Below are 10,366 nucleotides of genomic sequence, written 5' to 3' on the forward strand. Positions count from 1 at the left end.
AAAAATTTGGACCATTTCTCGATTTATGCGTGTCACCCTTGCGCAGGGGCCATGCGTTTTGAAAATATCATTTGTATTCTAATATGCCTTGATTCCCTTGTTCTGAAAAGACCCATATTTGTCAAGTTTATAGTAGGAAATTTGTTGTTTAGAATTTAATTGATATCTTCTGCATTTACAATCATTCGCCTTATATAAAGTCTTAAGAAATATTGTTTTGAAATTTTTTAGTTCATTTTCATAGCAGGCTAAAAGTTCTATTTTCTCGTGTTAAATAGGTTGAAACGGTGTATAATGACATAATCAGAAAATGAACACAAACTTTTGATTCAGTTAGTAGCTGGAAAGAATTTAAAGATGTCATCGTCAGTTTCGAAGATGCATCATTAAAATCAAATGAATTACTTGAGCACACAAATACAACCAAAGACAAATCTGATTATCTTTGGTATACTCTTAGGTAAATTCATTTCTCATTGAATTATAACCAATTACATAATCCAATATGTGCGTCTTCTCTTCATTGCATCAGCTTAATGACATTTGTAACAATTGGTGGAGTTTTTGTTTTTTGGTTGCAACACAAGTTTGAACTCACTGTCTTGCACTAAACCAAGACTTCATGCTCAATCTTTTGCGCATGTTGCACATGCTTCAAACATCTTGGAAAAGGGACAATTTATTCTGTGTTTTTTTTTTTTTTTTTCGGTGTAAATCACAAACGTTTCCGTACATAATGAAGAATATAGCCAAATTCTACTTTATATATATATGACTAAATTTATATATAACCCATTGATTTAACCCAACTTAACCTGAGTCATGTGAGTTGGGTTGCATTGGAAAAAACCCTTCAATCCAACCCAATTTGGAAAAAACCCTTTGATTTAACATTCAAGAATTTTTTACTTTTGTTTTACTTTATGTAAGGACGAGCAAGTATTCATGCAGGTGCTACAAATGGAAGTTCTAATGTGAAGTACTTCACGATGGACATTCCAATTGAGTTAAATGATGGGATGGAAATCCAAGTATCAAACAAAATGATTGGATGGTATTATGAAATCAACTCATTCCTACAACAATCCAAGAATTCAAAATAAAATAAAAATTGAGGGAAACGAAAATAAAAGCATGTGCGGTGCATTTGAGGGAAACGTGCTCGGCCCGTAGTCATAAGAATTGAGGGAAACGTGGTCATAAGAATTCAAACTAAATTAACCGAATACCTGCTCGGCCTGTAGTGTAGCAAGTGACGCCCGGTACGCAGCAAGGACGTGTGTGGCATGCTCTGCGGTGCATTTTGGCCCGCTCCACCTACCAAACATGGGGTGTCGATAAATGCTCATTACTGAACCTTACATTTAACAAACTTTGCTTTTATATTTCACATCCATATACTAAGCATTGATAAGTTTCTTTTGTTTGTTAGTTTGGCATATTTTTAATTATATGAAAGAGACAAATAACGAGAACTCAATCAACGTACCTAATGGCAAGGGGCCCTGAGTGCACTAGCGGTAGAGGCGGCCTCACAACAGGGCATAATTGTGGGAACCTTGAATAGGCCCATAGCTGCACCAACAAGAGTGCTCCTCCAATCTGCATCGCACCCTTCTTCGATGCACCACAAAGTTGCCTATACAGCCAGGCCAATGCTGCACTACCCCAGCTATACCGTCTCGCATTGCTGACTGGGTTGAGCAACTGCAAAGGCAGCAGTGAGACCCGGTCCGCAGACCTGTCCATGAACAAGAGGGCCCCCATCCGTACAAGTAGGTGGTAGCGGGCATATTGCTGCACGACTTCGTCAGCAGCGTCTGCAACTAAGGGATCGGCAAACTGTTCATTAAGCCAGGTGTACCTTATCCTCGCCCCAGCAAGGGTAGACGTGTTTGAGTTTGGTATCGGGGGTGGAGGTTTATGGCCCAACAACTGTTCGCACAGCTGACTCCATTGGTAGTCTGTCTTCCCAGTGACAGGCAACCCATCCACCGGAAGCCCCAGCATCACCTCCATATCTTGCAAGGTGATACCCATTTCTCCATGGGGTAAGTGGAACGTGTGCGTTTCCGGACGCCATCGCTCAACCAACGCCGTGATCAAGGCATGGTCGACCTCCATATCAGGAACCTTGAATAAACCAGTCAACCCTGCTGCATCTATGTGTTGCATGATACGTGGATCTAGCCCACCCTGTGGCAATACACATTTACGGCGTCGAACCTTTATCATGCCAGGCACCTCCTGCACACGGACGAGTATTGTGTTAGGAGATTAAACACGAGGTAATTATAAAACAAACATGTATTAATAATACTACTACATACCTCGCCAGCGGCGCACCTCCAAAGCGGACTTGACCGATGATTCGGCTGCTGGGCCAACTGGGTATCCACATCGGGTCCAGGCCGCACTCTATCTAGTGTCTTCATATCTGACATGGCAGCAAATACATTGTTAGCAATTTTCTAACAAGTAAACCACAATTAATATAAAATAAAAGCATAGATTCAGTAAGACATTGGACTGATATGCACAACAAAAGTAGTGTCAATCCCAAGAAATAATGAAATTTATAACAACCTAGATATACCAAAAACAATGAGTACTAAAACTTTAAAGGGATATCAAAGAACTTAATCTCTTTGTTGTTGTACTAAACCCAGAGACACACTGAAACACCACCACTCGATTTGCCAAAACCCCTCATCAAAACCCCAAGCACATTTAAACTCATTAATGAGAAAACCATCATTGCAGCATATAAAAGACAAAAAAATTCTCATCTTCATTAGTAAATTTACTACTTCTTAAGTTTCAACAAAATAATCAAAATCCCACACAAAACACAACCTAACATTAACCAACATCAGAAAATATTTCAGAGGGTATCGGACCGTACCTGTAATCAACGGCGGTGGGAACCAACAACGACTGATGGAGACTCGAGGAAGAGTGGGGAAGCCTGATCGCAGAGTGAGAGAGACAGAGTGTGGAGAGAGAGTGATGGCAGAGAGCAAGGGAAAGAGAGTGTATAGGGAGAGCGAGTGACTGAATAGCGTTGTGAGACGTTAGGGTCCTATTGATTCAAACCGCTGAAGAAAACTCGATTTCCAGTTTCCCGAGTTATGAACGTCTACACAAACATTTTTTTTATTGGAAAAATTAGGGTCAGACTAACTCGATCATAAAAATATCGAGTTATTCATTAAAACTCGATTTCTCTATTGTCGAGTTACAAATGGAGGGCATTTCCCTGTTTAGTTTCAGAAAGAGGGCAAACGAATGTTTAATTTCCCAAAAAAGGGTATTTGCCCATTTTCTCCCTTAAAAATAAATGTGGATACTCATTACATAGTGAGTTAGAATAATTTTCATCTAAACTAATTTAGAGGAAAATTATATCCAAATAACAATGATTCATATTCTCTATAGAAATATGTGATACCATGTGCTATATGAATTAAGATACTGTTAATATATAATTTTCGAGTTTAACTCTGCCCACGATAAAAATGATTAGGATATCTTACAAACAAAGATATATTTTAGTAAGAAATCAAACTTTAAAACAAGATTGATGGTTTATTTTATGGGAAGATAGATAGATATAATAATATCACATATGTATTAAAGTCCTATTGAATTCTTAATTTCTTTATTTTAAATTGCACCTAATCAAAATAATTTAGATATTATATTGATTGACATATTTTGAAGAAGCGATCACCATGGTTGACTCTTTACGGCAACTTCATCAATGAAACTCAGATGCTAGCGCAATTTTTCTGGACTCATTTATTCTTTCATGTAAAATACTTTTAATTTTTAGCATTTGCCTTTTGTCTTAATTTGTTTATAACAAAACTAGCTTTAAAAAAAAATATTAACGTTTAGGTTTTTTGTCACATATTTAGTATAAAAATTACTAAAAATATATATTTTTTATTATATTTAGTAAATAAACTACGGAAATTACGGAATGCCAAATAGATGCTTATCACATTCATTAGCTAGGAAAGAAATTATACGGTCCTTATAGTGGACTACATCATTTATCTACCATTTTATTAAAAGATTATCACTTGTTTACAAAAATTAAAATTGCTAAGTCAGCAATCAGTTTTTTTTTTTTTTTTTGATTTAACAAGTTTAAATAGATGAGAGTCTTTTAGTAAAATGATAGATAAGTAACATAATCCACCACGAAAACCTTATAATTTTCCTTTGTACTTGATTGATTTGAATTAATAAAATCAGTTTCTCAAAAAAAAAAAAAGAATTAATAAAATCACCTTACTCTCTTTAAAAAATAAAAAATAAAAAAACGGATTTGACATTTTTTGTACCCATACAAAGATGTACAAATGTACAATTGGTAATGTACGGTATTTATGTCTAAGTTCCATTAACAATCTCCACCAATTTAATGAACGATTGTTTTTTTTTTTTTTTTTTTTTTTTTGCCTTTTCTAAAAAGTGTGTAGCATTAAACACTACACTTCAAAAAAAAAAAAAAGTACTTTCAAATACTGTTCTTTAAAAAAAATATTACTGTATCTTTTTATCATAAGTATTTTACGTGACCAATTGTGGTTAATTATTTATTATTTATACATGAATTTATCCTTTTTTTTCATTATTTGCAATTAGTCACATAAAAAACATCATGGAAAAGAATGCGTAAAAGTGCATGTCTTACAATTATTGTTTGATCTCCATAGAAATGTTACATTTACAACATTTTCACAATAAATCTTTAGTGATAAGTTGTTACAAGTAGTGAGGAAAAAAAAAACTTAAGTTGTAGATTAAAATTAGAATCAATAATAACTTATGAGCTTTATTATAAAAATATTATGAAAATATTGTGTACGTATTACTAGTTACTATTTAAAGGGCTTCCCTCTATTTGGGATCCTCATTTTTTTAGGTTCAAAAATGCCCCTACACCTTTGTGTTTAAGTTGAGACAAAAATAAAGAACAATCCAGTAAACACACAATTCTAACTTTCATTAAAATATTGCTCAAAAAATAAGGTAACTCTCTTATTGATTTTTTTTTTTTTTTTTTGATAGGAAATATTGGATTTTTATTAACAAACAGAATGTTCGAATACAAGTCTATCCTAAGCACACGCGTGCTCTAAGATGCTAGGACATTCCTCCAACTAGGCTACATAGTCCTCAACATCCTTAGTGTGTTGGGCCAACACATGAGCAGAGACATTTCCCTGCCTTTTGGTATGAGAAAACTTCCACTGTCTAAAAGATGAGGCTTGGTTCATGAGTCCAGCTAACACGTTTGCCACTGAAGACGGCGGGGAGGCTTGCCCTTGTACTGCGTTATAGATCTCTAGCAAATTAGTCTCTAACTCAACGTCTTTAACCCCCACGTCCCTGGCAAAATTAACACCGGCTTCCAAGGCTTTTGCTTCGGCTTTAACAGCACCCAAGGGACGTTTCCACTTCTTGCTCAGTGCTGCAACCACTCCCCCTAAATCATCTCTGATAATTACATCGGCACCTACTTGTTTTCTGTTTGAGAAAACGACACCATTAGTGTTTACTTTGTAGTGACCACGACTTGGTGGCTGCCACACCACCATGGGAGAAGCTTCAACCCATTTCTAGATTTTAATTCATTTGCTGCAAGAAAATCATCAACCAAGTGCATGGCACCCCTCAAGAGGGTGCAACCTGTCTGTCCTTTACCACCCAAACGGAGCACGTTCCTATTCTTCCAAATACCCCAACAGACCATGATGACCTTCTCCATCAAACCAGGATTGGTATCTTCCCATCTCAGTAGGTTCTCTACCACATCCAAGAAACTCCATCTCGGAGGGATCTTAAATAGAAGAACCAATTTACTTGTTGTCCAAACCCCTTTAGCGTGATCACAGAACCAAAAAAAAATGGCAAATAGTCTCCTCCTCCTTTCCGTACGACTCACAAGTTCCACTCGGTGCGATTTTCCGTTTTACTAGGTTCATTTTTGTAGCGAGAATGTCATGACCCCCGCCCTCCATGCGTAGTATTTAATTTTCTGTGGAACGTTTAGATGCCATATAGCCTTCCATATCTTTTGGCGAACCAAACCGTTTGAGCAATCCCCTAAGGCTGAGCATTGCTGCTCCTCAAAAGCCAATGCATATGCACTTTTTACATTGAATTTGCCGCTTCTATTTTCTACCCATACTAATCTATCATTGGTGTCATTTGTGCTCAAGATATGCTCAAAATTGCTTCCCTATCCTTGGGTTGAAACCAGCTATTGAGCTTGTCTATGTTCCATTCGCCAGATGCTCTGTTTATAAGTTCACAAACCAGAACATTTTCCACATTTGGCCTTACCGGCGTTAACAACTTATACATACTTGGCCTAGGAATCCACTTATCACACCACACACTAATTCTAGTACCATTCCCCACTTGCCACCTCATGCCTCTTCGGACAACCCCCTAAAATAGCCTCGACAAAACTGCACCGTGGGAAATATTTAGTTTTGTATTCTCGGCTAAATAGCGAAGTGGAGTTAGTTTGCAGTCGCCACCCCTACTTAGACAAAAGAGCCAGGTTGAAGCTTTTTAAGTCACAGAAACCCAGCCCTCCTTTTTCCTTCAACAAGCATATCTTGTCCCAACTTAGCCAAGCCAGCTTTTTCTCATTTTTCATCTGCTCCCACCAGAACTGTCTGATCATTCCAGTCAGCTCCTCACATAATTTATTGGGAAGTAGAAAACAACTCATCGAGTATGCAGGCATGGCTTGGGCCACTGATTTAATCAGAATCTCCTTTCCAGCATGTGTAAGTAATTTTTCCTTCCAACCTGAGACCTTGTTTGCCACCTTTTGCTTGAGTTGAGCGAAAGTATTATTCTTAGACCTCCCCAATAGTGACGGGAGACCGAGATAGGATTCATGAGGCTTGATTACCTGGGCACCAAACATGGATTTCACTCTCTCCTTTGTTCCTTCATCAGTGTTTAGGCTCAAGTACAGGGAAGTTTTAGTGCAATTTAATTGTTGACCCAAGGAAAGTTCATAGACTTTGAGAATCCTTTGGATTTCCTTAGCTTCACTCATAGTTGCTCTTCCAAACACCAAGCTATCGTCAACAAAAAATAGGTGCGATATCCTAGGCACTCTAGCTAAAGCAACCATACCTTTAATAGCTTTTCTTTGGGCAGCACGGTGGAGAAGGGCAAACAAACCCTCAGCACAAATGATGAAGAGGTAAGGCGATAATGGGCCACCTTGCCTAAGCCCTCGGGTTGGCCGGATTTGGCCACAAGGTTGTCCATTGATCCGTATAGCATACTTCACCGAAGACACACATTGCATCACAATGCTAATCCATTTCTCATAAAAGCCTGACTTCCTTATGATATGTTGCAAACATTCCCATTTGACACGATCGTATGCCTTGCTCATGTCTAACTTTACTGCCATTTCACCACATTTGTGCTTCTTTTTCTTATCGATATGGTCTATCAACTCATGAGCCACCAAAACATTGTCTACGATGAGACGTTCTGCCACAAAAGCACTTTGATTCTCACTGATAATATCCCGCAACACCACTTTCATCCTATTTTCTACTGCTTTAGACGCAATTTTATAAGCCACATTACATAAAGAAATTGGTATAAAGTCAATAACTTTTTCTTGATTCTTTATTTTAGGAATAAGTACAATGTGAGAGTCATGGAATTTTGGGGGAGCTCTACCATGATTTAGAAAAGTAAGTGCTATGTGAATGACAATGGATTTAACAGTAGGTCAGAAATGGTGATAAAATAAAGGGGGCATACTATCTGGGTCGGGGGCCGTTAAAGGATGCATTTGCTTTAGAGCTTTTTCCACCTTCATAGCCCGAAAATCTTAGGTGAGTATAGAAAATTCATTCAATTAGTGCCTTTTGAATGCACTGCGTCAATTAGCTCTGACTCCACCCTTGGCCGTGAGGAAAAGAAAAGTTGCTCAAAATAATCTACAAACGTCTGACCGATCTAATCTGCATCCTTTTGCCAAACATTATTAGAATCAAGGACCTTACTAATAGTATTCCACTAAAACCGATTTGAAGCTTTTGTGTGGAAGAAAGTAGTGTTCTTGTCTCCTGCCTTTAACCAGCTATTTTGGCTTCTTTGATGCCACATTTCCTCTTTGATGCCAAGCCACCTATTCAGCTCCATTTTCATTGCATGGATTGATTCTAAGTCCATAGCAATGCCATTCATGGATTCAAGAGCCTGGATTTTATTTTGAAGGACCGCTATTTGCTTTCCCACATGGCCGAAGGAGTGCTTATTCCATGATTCTAATGACCTTTGGCACTCCTCCAAACATGCCTCTAAAGGCCAACCCGAGGCCATGTTTTGCCCTTTTTCCCATGCTTCACCACATTTTTACACCGCCCATCCTCGAGCCACATGGACTCAAAGCGAAATAGTTTTGATCGTTGTCGCTGTCGTCGGGGAGACCTAGCATCCTTGAGCACTAAAATTCTATGATCCAAGGTCGAGTTGGACACATGAAAAAGCTTCACCGATGGGAACACCATTGCCCAATCCGTGGACGCCAAAGCTCTGTCCAATCTTTCACGAATCTAGTCACGTCTTCCTAATCTTCTGCTCCAAGTATAATCCGAGCCCACATAACCTATGTCCCTCAAATGGCACCTATTAATTGTCTCACGAAAGCCCCTCATCTGACCTTCAGGTCTCACTCCACCCCCATCTTTCTCTCTAGCATACATTATCTCATTGAAGTCCTCCATGCAAACCCACGGCAGATTGCTTCTGTGACTTAAACACTCCAAAAGTTTCCATGAATCCTCTCTTTTTCCAATCTCCAGATACCCATAGAATCTGGTAAAACGCCATTTCTTCATCCCCTATTTTTCAGTAACGATTGCGTTGATATGCCTAGGAGAGTATGTCAATACATCCATCTTCATTGAGTTTTTCCACAAAAGGGCCAAGCCACCCCCATGTTGAACACTGGGGACCACTAGACATTGCTGCCTTTCTATTTTCCTTTTTATTCCATCCATCTCAGAGACATGAAGCTTAGTTTCCATTAAGAAAACTAAGGTGAGATCTTTCTCTTTTTGGAGGGCCTTACCTGTTAGGGGGTTCCCAAGCCCCCTATAGTTCCAGCTAATGGCACTCATTGTGCTCGGCGAGGCTGTTTAACAGCCTCCGCCGATCCCAAGTGGTGTGCTAAGAACTTGCCAAACTCCCTGACCTCTCCCTCCATTCTTACCTTCTTCCCATTATCAACACAGTTTCCCAACTCATGCAAAGGTGACCGGAGTCTCCTTTTTATTCCCACCTCAACCTTATCAACTTCCATCAACATCTCAACCCCTTTGCTCTCTCCCTGAAGTTGCATGCCTTCCTTACTTGAGTCCCTGTTCTTCCTAACGTAACCTTTGTTTTCTTTATTTTTCTTTTGGCCACCACCAGTGGTCTTCTTCGTTTTGTGGGGCTTTGGCTGTTTTGGAGAGATATGCCCCATTTTAAAATTAATTCTAGGTTGAGACAAGCCCAAAACGTCACTTGGTTGATGTTCCATCTTCATAATTGGACCCTGAGGTCCAAGAGCTAAAGTTTGGGATTGGGCTTCTATGACAAGCCCATTTGCATGGGACCCTTCTTTTGTTTCTAACTTGTCAACATTTCGATTCAACAAGATTTCCTTATTCTCCAAGTTTCCTTCCTTACTTGGTTCGGTGTTTATGTCAGGAGCTTCTCCCAAGATTGCAGCATTGATATCCCGCAGCTGCTGTTTGAAATTTGAAATCAATGGGATTTTCGAGATTTTGACTTGGATTTGACTTGATGGGGTATTAGCATTTCCCACATTAGCCCTAGCCCTACCCTCCACTCCATTTTACATGGGCGGTCAATTCTAGGAATATCGGAAACCGACGTGCTTTTCGCAATACCAACCAATCTATGCTCCCCTGACTTAGTTTCAGCTTCCCTGATCCTAGTGACTTCATTTCTCGCCGCTATAACTATCAGAGGTTTTTGGAGTTTATCCTGTATCGCACGAAGCCATGGGTCGAACTACTTCTCCTCTGGCCTTAGTGTTTCCTTGCTTTGAAGTCCTTGCAAATAATCTCGTTCATTGTGATCAACCCTCCCACACAAATAGCTAAAAATTGAAAGCCTCTCATATTTGAAATCCACCCATTTCAGGCCATGCTTGCCCAACCGAACCTTTCGACCTTGGCACAACGGCATGGAGGTGTCCATGAGTACCCTTATTCGTATAAAATTCCCAAGGCAGAACCCTTTCTCATTTGCATCGACTCTCTCCACCCCGCCTAGTGTTGCTTCGATACTC

General features: G+C 39.1%; 1 pseudogene; it reads right to left on the reverse strand.

The window, feature by feature from the left end:
* On the reverse strand, window positions 1-111 carry LOC115954342 (annotated as a pseudogene).
* Window positions 112-10,366: the final 10,255 nt, after the last annotated feature.

The sequence above is a fragment of the Quercus lobata genome, chromosome 7, assembly GCF_001633185.2.
Source record: "Quercus lobata isolate SW786 chromosome 7, ValleyOak3.0 Primary Assembly, whole genome shotgun sequence".
Classification (NCBI taxonomy): Eukaryota; Viridiplantae; Streptophyta; class Magnoliopsida; order Fagales; family Fagaceae; genus Quercus; species Quercus lobata.